This window comes from Rhincodon typus, chromosome 8 (assembly GCF_021869965.1).
Source record: "Rhincodon typus isolate 14 chromosome 8, sRhiTyp1.1, whole genome shotgun sequence".
NCBI classification, from domain to species: Eukaryota; Metazoa; Chordata; class Chondrichthyes; order Orectolobiformes; family Rhincodontidae; genus Rhincodon; species Rhincodon typus.
Window position 1 is genome coordinate 12,676,396 of NC_063339.1, and position 8,586 is coordinate 12,684,981.

The 8,586-nt window shown below is 45.0% G+C and overlaps 1 long non-coding RNA gene across 1 annotated transcript; it reads right to left on the reverse strand.

Moving 5' to 3' along the window:
• Positions 1-261: 261 nt before the first annotated feature.
• Positions 262-7,856, reverse strand: LOC125483642. The gene is made up of 3 exons (XR_007262577.1): positions 7,761-7,856; positions 1,080-1,192; positions 262-370 (listed from the first exon to the last, which is right to left on the reverse strand). It is a non-coding gene; the product is annotated as an uncharacterized LOC125483642 (long non-coding RNA).
• Positions 7,857-8,586: the final 730 nt, after the last annotated feature.

An 8,586-nucleotide genomic window follows, 5' to 3' on the forward strand; every position in this document is an offset into this window, starting at 1 on the left:
AATTTTATCTCAGATGGTGGTTCGTGTTTTGGGATTGCTTTCTCCCTGTGAGCAATGGAGACTAGGTCACTGAACATATTCAAGGTGGAGATAGACAGATTGTCGATTGACAAGAGAATCAAAGACTGGAAATCGGAACTGAGGCCACATCAGATCATACTGAATGGTGCAGCAGGCTAGAGGGACTGATCATTCTATTCCTGCTCCTAGTTCTCTTCTTATTAACCCAACACATCCACTTACTGGGATACGCTTTAAAATAGGTGCTCACAAATCGGTCATGGTCATTGTAGATCGTCCGAGCCATCCCCGGCCATGGCTGTGCAATGCAGAGCGATCCAGAGATTTTGTTCCCTGTTAATCTCCGACCCTGGAACAGGCACAAACCAAAGGTCAACGGAAGTCTGAAATCTTACCTAAGACCTGACATTGACACTATAGAGAGTGGCCCTAGAGTGCAATCAGTGATGGCAGTTCGGAATAATCTCCGATGTCAAGAATGGGGGCACAGAAGAATTTGGATGAGTATATGAAAGAATAGGGAACAGGGAGATCTACTAAAACTCCACTGAGGCAGAGATGTATTGGGAATGGCTCAAAACAAGTTTAAGCAGCAGCACAGACTATTGGTGCTGAATGGCCTGTTTCTATGCTTTGTATCCCAGATAATTCTCCATCGTGTAACTAATGGGCTTTACTGAGCTCTTTGCCACTGGATCTGGGTACAGCTGCTCAATATCTATTGACTAATGCAAATCACGGCATTCTCAGGGAATAACTCACAGGGGTGCTATTCCCACACTTTTCCCTGACTGAAAGGGAAAGCAGTTATACATCAGGTATTCCACATATTCCCATTGAATCCCAGCCAGATCCAAAGAAGTTAAAGTCTCCATTCCAAATAGATTCATACAGCACGGAATCAGGCCCTTCAGCCCAAATCATCCATGCCAACCAGTTTGCCTGCCTGGAAAAGGCCTCGCCAATTCAGCAAATCTTGATACTTACTGCTGTCCACAGATAAAGGGCACAAAAGACGAAGTGATGTAAAAGGAAAAATATCAACATTTTCTAATTACATTCTCGTCCATTAGTACTGGGTCAATTCCGAAGAAGGGTCTCATTGCCATAGCTGGGAGAATCTTCGCCTCTCTGTCTGCGGGGTGAGGGGCGATACAGATACCACCAGTCTCTGAAAAAACAACACAAACTCTCCTCATCAGTACCGACTGGGAAATATATCGACATTCCTTCAGTGTTGCTGGGTCAAAATCTTGGAACTCCCACAGTCACGGCATTATGGGTTTACTTACTGCGCATGGACTGCAGCACCTCATGAAGGCAGCTCACCGCTACCTCCTCAAGGGCAACTAGGGAGGGGCAATAAATGCTGGTCCAGTCAGCAATGCCTACGTCCCATGAATTAATTCTAAGAAACAGGTGGAGGGTCATTCCAGAAGAGCAGGAAGTGTCTATGGTACTGTACTCTGAAATGGCTGAGAACCTTCCACATACATGCATCGCATCAGAACACATGTCAGCTAAGCTTAGCTGTTTACAAAGAAATGTATCCAGACGGGAACTCCCCATTTCCACACTGTTACAGGGTATGTGGATTACACCAACTGTTTCTCACCCCATTAGGCCAATCTCCTTAGCTCACCAGCCTCAGAATTCTCACCCTAAGGTTGCAGGCTCGACTCCTGTCCCTAAGAATTGAGCATAATGTCTGGACTGATACTCTAGTGTCAAACTGCTGAATGCTTAACTCTCAGAGTTGACAAGAAATTCTATGCTACTGTTTGGAAGTAGAGCAGTGGAATTACTTGCTTGGTGTCCGGGTCAGTATTTATTCCTCAAACAACATCACCGAGAAACAGATGGATCTGGCCACTGTCACATTGCTCTGTGCAAAATGACAGATTAATTCCAGTCACACTCCTTACATTACAACAATGCTGTTCTTCAAAAACAGGTTTTTGGTAGCGATATCTGCAGGTTGTGATAGATGCTTATGAAAGGCAAAGCTCTGTTTCTTTAATCCTGATTGTTGCAGACATTGTGGGGTGCAAGGGTTGGGGGGGTGGGGGGTGTGGGTGGTGAATTATAGCCAGACACTTGGTTCCAAGGACAAAACGCTAGGAAATGTGGATGCTGGAAATCAGAAACGAAAACTGAAATAGCTGGGAAAACTCAGCAGGTCTAGCAGCAGAGTTAAGGTTACTTTCACTCCACAGATGCTGCCAGACCTGCTGAAGTTTCCCAGCTATTTCTGTTTTCGTGACTTGGTTCTGGGAAGCAATCCCAGGTTAAATGCAGCTTTAGAGTTGGTCAATGGACAGGAGTTGGACAGTATGACTGTAAATCAGACTGGTGTGATGGAGATCCAGACATGGATTTTGACCTACAGATATGAGGTACTTGATACATGTGTAGGTGAAAGGAAGCAATGGAGAATGGAGGGAGAAACAGTCTGCAGCAGCATGTCCAAGAAGGAGGGTATACAAATGCAGGGTGAGGGAGCATGATGACGAGTGATAAAGAATACAACTGTGACAGGAAACAGTAGTCAGGAGAAGAGGGGGAGGCAATGGCCTAGTGGTATTATCGCTGGGCTGCTAATCCAGAGACTCATATAACGTTCTCATGTTTGAATCCCGCCATGGCAGATGGTGGAATCTGAATTCAATAAATATCTGGAATTAAGAATTGAACGATGACCGTGAATCCATTGCTGATTGTTAGAAAAACCCATCTGGTTCACCAATTTGGGAAGGAAGCTGCCATCCTTACCTGGCCTGGCCTACATGTGACTCCAGACCCACAGCAATGTGGATGGGCAATAAATGCTGCCTGGTCAGTGATGCCCTCATCCCATGAATGAATAAAACATAAGAAAAAATACTGTGCAAATCTTCTTGCTTGCCCTGTGCCAGTGTTCAAGAATCCTTGCAACTGGAGAGGAATTTGGAGTTTAAGGGAAAATCCAGCAGCTGTGGTTCACCATAGGGACAAAGGACACAGATGGAACTAGGAAGGATGGCCCACTGAGAAAGTTTGAGGAATTAAGGCTCAAAGCAGAAAGTAGGACTTCAAACGTAACCACCTCAGAGTTGGTTACCTGAGCCGCACACCAGTTATCATGGGTTAGGGTTGAGATTAGAGCCATTTTAGATCTCGATTAGAAGTCTGAATAAGTGGCTGCAGGAGTTTTGTGTAAAGAAGGGACTTTGCTTCATGGGACATTGGTGCCGTTACTGGGGAAGAGGCAACAGTTCCACTAGGATGGGCTTCACTTAAACCAGACTGGGACCAGCATCTTGGTGAATCAAATGACAAGGGACAAAGGCAGGGCTTTAAATAAAAACTGGGAGAATTCAACAAAAGGTAAATTCAAAAACACCAAGGGGAATGTTGAATAGCAACATTTTCAGGGGTAAAATATAAACTAGGAAGGGGAAAGGAGACCAACCAATCAAATGAAATCATTTTCAATTCATATGCACAATGAAGTATTGTTTGTCGATTTGATGAGAACAAGACTGAACCTTTGGTAAAGCAGACACTTGAGCAAAGCGATAATGGGACATTAGTGAATACAGTGATATCAGGAGCAATTGGGAAATGTAGTGAGAGCTAAAATACATGGAATTAGATAACGAGCACATATATAGAAATTTAGGCGTTTGATCTACTATGGAGACATGGTTGCAAAGTGACAAATGTTGGGGACTAAATATGTCAGGATACTTAACTTGCAGAAGAGATGGGCAAAATGGAAATGGAGATGAGATAATCCAGATAAATAAAGAAGGGGATAAACACTAAAGAGGGAAAGGATCTTAGCTCAGAAAATCAAGAATTAAAATCTGTTTGGCTGGAGCTAAGGAATGGCAAAGGGCAGAAATTGGTGTAAGTTGTTTGTTGGCTCTCAAACAGTGTGTAGGACACAGTACGAGCCAGCAAATCAGATACGTTTGTAATAAGGGTAATACAATAATCTTGGGAGTCTTTAATAAACCAAAAATTTAAATTGACAGTAATCGTGGCAGATGGGTTCATGGAGTATATATAAAATTGTTTTCTAGATCAGTATGTCGAGGAAAGTCATTTTAGATCTAGTATTGTGTGATAAGAAAGAATTAGTTAATAGCCTTGTACTAGAAGAGTCTCTAAAGGAGGAGTGACCATAATATATTGTAGACATTTCTCTGGGAATATAATATGCTTTGGGGCGGAGACAGGTGAAATTATGACGGGGACAAGGAAAATGGAAGAGACAAATCAAATATTTTGTGATATTAGGAACTGCCGATGCTGGAGAATCTGAGATAACAAGGTGTAGAGCTGGATGAACACAGCAGGCCAAGCAGCATCAGAGGAGCAGGAAGGCTGACGTTTCAGGTCTGGACCCTTTTGAGAGATACACAAACATGGCTATAAAATGCTGCAGTCACAGAGGGGGGGGGGGGGGGGGGGAAGGGGGGGGGGGGGGGGGGGGCGGTGGTGGGGGGTGCAGGGTGGTCTGTGCTGAAATGGGAGACTACAGCAGCTGTCCAGAGCAGCTGTCTCTGTAACTGAAGTCACCAGCCTAAAAGGGACATCATCTTCCAGGAAGAATGTCTGGCTGTTTTCTTGGAAGAAGATGGGCCTGAACAGTGCTGCTAAATGCCCACAGTGAGGAGCACAACAAACAAATCTGTGGGTTGTTATTTGATTATTTATTCAGGGGCTAGTCCAGCGTTTATTGTGTTGAGATGATGGAGGTGAGCTGCCATCTTGAACTGTGTAGACCTATATTGGAACATCCGCAGTGACGTTAGGGAGTTCCAGGAATTTGACCCAGTGAAGGAACAGTGATATATTTCCAAGTCAGGATGCTCAGTGGCTCCAAGAGGAATTTTCAGATGGTGGTACTCCTGTGTTTTGCTGCTCCTGTGCTTCTAGATGGAAGTGGGTGCTTGCTGGCCAGCACATAGGGGACCTCCTCTCCCACCCACTCAAAAAAGTTCAAAGCCCGGCCAACGGTCTCAGATTCAGGAAGAGAAACAGAAATGGCTGGAGAAACACAGCAGGTCTGGCAGCATCTCTGGAGAGAAAGCAGAGTTAACATTTTGGATCTGACTCTTCTTCAGCATCAGGAAGTGGGTAGCTGGTTGTGAACCACTGTCTGCCCTCTCCCCTCCCCTGTAATTGCCCCCTTCTCCCCTCCACACAACACCTCCACTTCTGGCAATGGGATCCAGTTTTGCTCCTGGACTTCAGGTGGGTGTCATACCAGCAGTATCCACTACCTTCCCAGTAGCACTGCTATGCAATAGAGCTGCCAGCTTCTGGTTGACCATAGGAGCTGGGATCTCTGTCCTCTGATCCCAGGAAAGGTCCGGTTTAGTCCTGAGTCTCGCTGGGACTGTTCCTGGCTCTCCAGCACCATTGAATACTGTCCTAGTATATCAGGTCCATCTTGTTATCACTCAGTTCAAGTAGTTTGTCCAGTACTTATACCAATTTCTTTAAGTTCCTCACTTTTGATAGACCCTTTGTTCGTCATTATTTCCAGAATGTTTCTGGATCTTCAACTTTGAAAACAGACAGAAAATATTTGAGATAACAAGGTGTAGAGCTGGATTTTTAAAAAAACATACAACTTTTGAGACAGCTTCAGACATTGAAATTACTCCCTCACATATCTGTTTAATTTTATATTTCAGCTTTTAGGTTATACTTTTTTTTTAAATCATGTAATCCTTCAGGAACCCATTCTGGAGAATAGGTCTTACGTCACTCAAAAGCGACCAGTTTCATAACTAATTGGAGTTCAGCTCTGGTAGATGATTTGAGCAGGTTTTGAATGGCTCTCTCCTGTTCTGATGTTTATGAGCACCAATGGGCGCCAGTCAAACAGTTACCTCATCACAGCCTCCGAATAGTCTGAGCTCACCTGAGATACCACATGGGTTTGTAAATGGGATGACTGAAACCCTTGTCATTTAGAACTGTAGAAACCGTCATCGCTACAATGAGCTGGTGAGCTGCCCCAGTGACCCAGGGCAAGAAAAGAAAATAGCCCCATCAACATCACAAAAACAGATTACCTCCTCCTTATCATGTTGTTGTCTGTAGGAGCTTGCTGTGCACAAACTGCCTGGCATGTTGTAAACGCGACTGTACTGCAAAACCGTACTTGATTTGTTTTTATTCATTCACGGGATGAGGGCGTCACTGACCAGGCAGCATTTATTGCCCATCCCCAAAGGGCAGTTAAGAGTCAACCACATTGTTGTGGGTCTGGAGTCACATGTAGGCCAGACCAGGTAAGGATGGCAGTTTCCTTCCCTAAAGGACATTAGTGAACCAGATGGGTTTTTCCAGACAATCGACAATGAATTCATGATCACCATTAGATTCTTAATTCCAGATATCTTATTGAATTCAAATTCCATCATCTGCCGTGATGGGATTTGAACCCAGGTCGCCAGAACATTATCTGGGTCTCTGGATTAACTGTCCAGCAACAATACCACTAGACCATCACCTCCCCTGATGGCTGTAAAGTACCTGAAAGTCTTTAAAAGATGTTCTACAAATGCAATTATTTCTTTCATTCTGAAGCTGTGCCTTTGGCCAAGCTGTTCGAGTACACATGTAACACTGACATCTACCCAAAAATGTGGCAAATTGCCCAGGTACGTCCTGTCCATGAAAAGTAGGACAAATCCTGGCCAATTACTACCCCATCAGTCTGCTCTCAAACATCAGTAAAGTGATGAAAGGTGTCATCAACAGTGTATCAAGAAGCTCCTACTCAGCAATAACCCGCTCAGTGATGCCCAGTTTGGGTTCTGTCAGGGCCACTCAACTCCTGATCTCATTACAGCCTTGGTTCAAACATGGACAAAACAGCTGAATTCCAGAGGTGAGGTGAGAGTGACAGCTTTTGATATCAAGGCTGTATTCAACCGAGTGTGGCATCAAGGAGCCCTAGCAAAACTGGAATCAATGAGTATCGGGGGAAACTCTCTGCTGGTTGGAGTCATACCTGACACAAAGGGAGATGGTCGTGGTTGTGGGAGGTCAATCATCTCAGCTCCAGGACATCTCTGCAGGAGTTCCTCAGGGTAGTGTCCTAGGCCCAACCATCTTCAGCTGCTTCATCATGACCTTCCCCCCATCGTAAGGTCAGAAGTGGGGATGTTTGCCGATGATTGCACAATGTTCAGCACCATTTGCTGCCTTCTCGGATAATGAAACAGTCCATTTCAAATGCAAAAAGATCTGGACAACACTGAGGTTTGGGCTACAGCCACATCCCAATGTTAAGCAGCATATGCGTTGGACAATCGGTATCACATGGTATCTATGATGACAGATTGTATCTGTCTGCAGTATTTATTTTCTTTCATGGGAGTGTAGGCATCCCTGGCAAGGTCAGCATTCATTGTTCATTGTGAATTACCGTTGAACTGAGTGGCTTGATGGGCCATTTCAGAGTCAAGCGTGGAGTCACATGTACGCTGGACTGGGTAGGGAAGGCAGATTTCCTTCTCTAAAAGATAGATGTGAATCAGATGAATTTTTACCAACAATCGATGATACTTCTTGGTCACTATGATTGAGACCAGCTTTGTATTCCAGATTTCATAAACTGAACTTAAATTCCACCAGCTGCCATAGTAGAATTTGAACCCATGACCCCAGTATTTTGGCGTGGTCCACAGGATAGCCCGTCCAGTGACAGGACTAATTTGTAACTGTCTTACCTGTTTGCCACCAAGTATCCACCACTGGGCATTTGCCATCCCCAACAACTCTATAATACCAGTCCCATGCCTCAGGATTAATGGGCTCTCCAACTGAAAAATCAAAGACAGACAGAATGCGATAGTTAATTTCATTCATTCCAAAATGAATATCATCATAGAATCCCAACGGTGCGGAAGCAGGCCATTCAGCCCACTGAGTCCACACTGACCCTCCAAAGAGTGTCCCTCTTAACCTAGTAACCCTACAGTTCCCACAGCCAGCCTAGCTAGCCTGCACATCCCTGGTCACTATTGGCCATTTAGCATGGCCAATCCATCTAACCTACACATCCCCGGACTCCATGGGCAATTTAGCACAGACAATCCATCTAACCTACACATCCCCGGACACCATGGGCAATTTAGCACGGCCAATCCACTTCACCTGCATATCCCTGGACTGCGGGAGGAAACCGGAGCACCCGGCAGAACCCCACACAGACGCAGAGAGAACATGCAAACTCCACACAGACAGTCGCCCAAGGCTGGAATCAAACCTGGGTACCTGGTGCTGTGAGGCAGCAGTGCTAACCACTGAGCCACCGTGCCACCCAACATCTTAACCAAAACCATGAACATAGAATACTGTTTCAGAGATAGTAGGAACTGCAGATGCTGGAGAATCTGAGATAACAAGGTGTAGAGCTGGATGAATACAGCAGGCCAAGCAGCATCAGAGGAGCAGGAAAGCTGACGTTTCGGGCCTAGACCCTTCTTCAGAAAATTTTCTGAACACAGCTGTGTTCATCCAGCTGTACACTTTGTTATCTCAGATTCTCCAGCA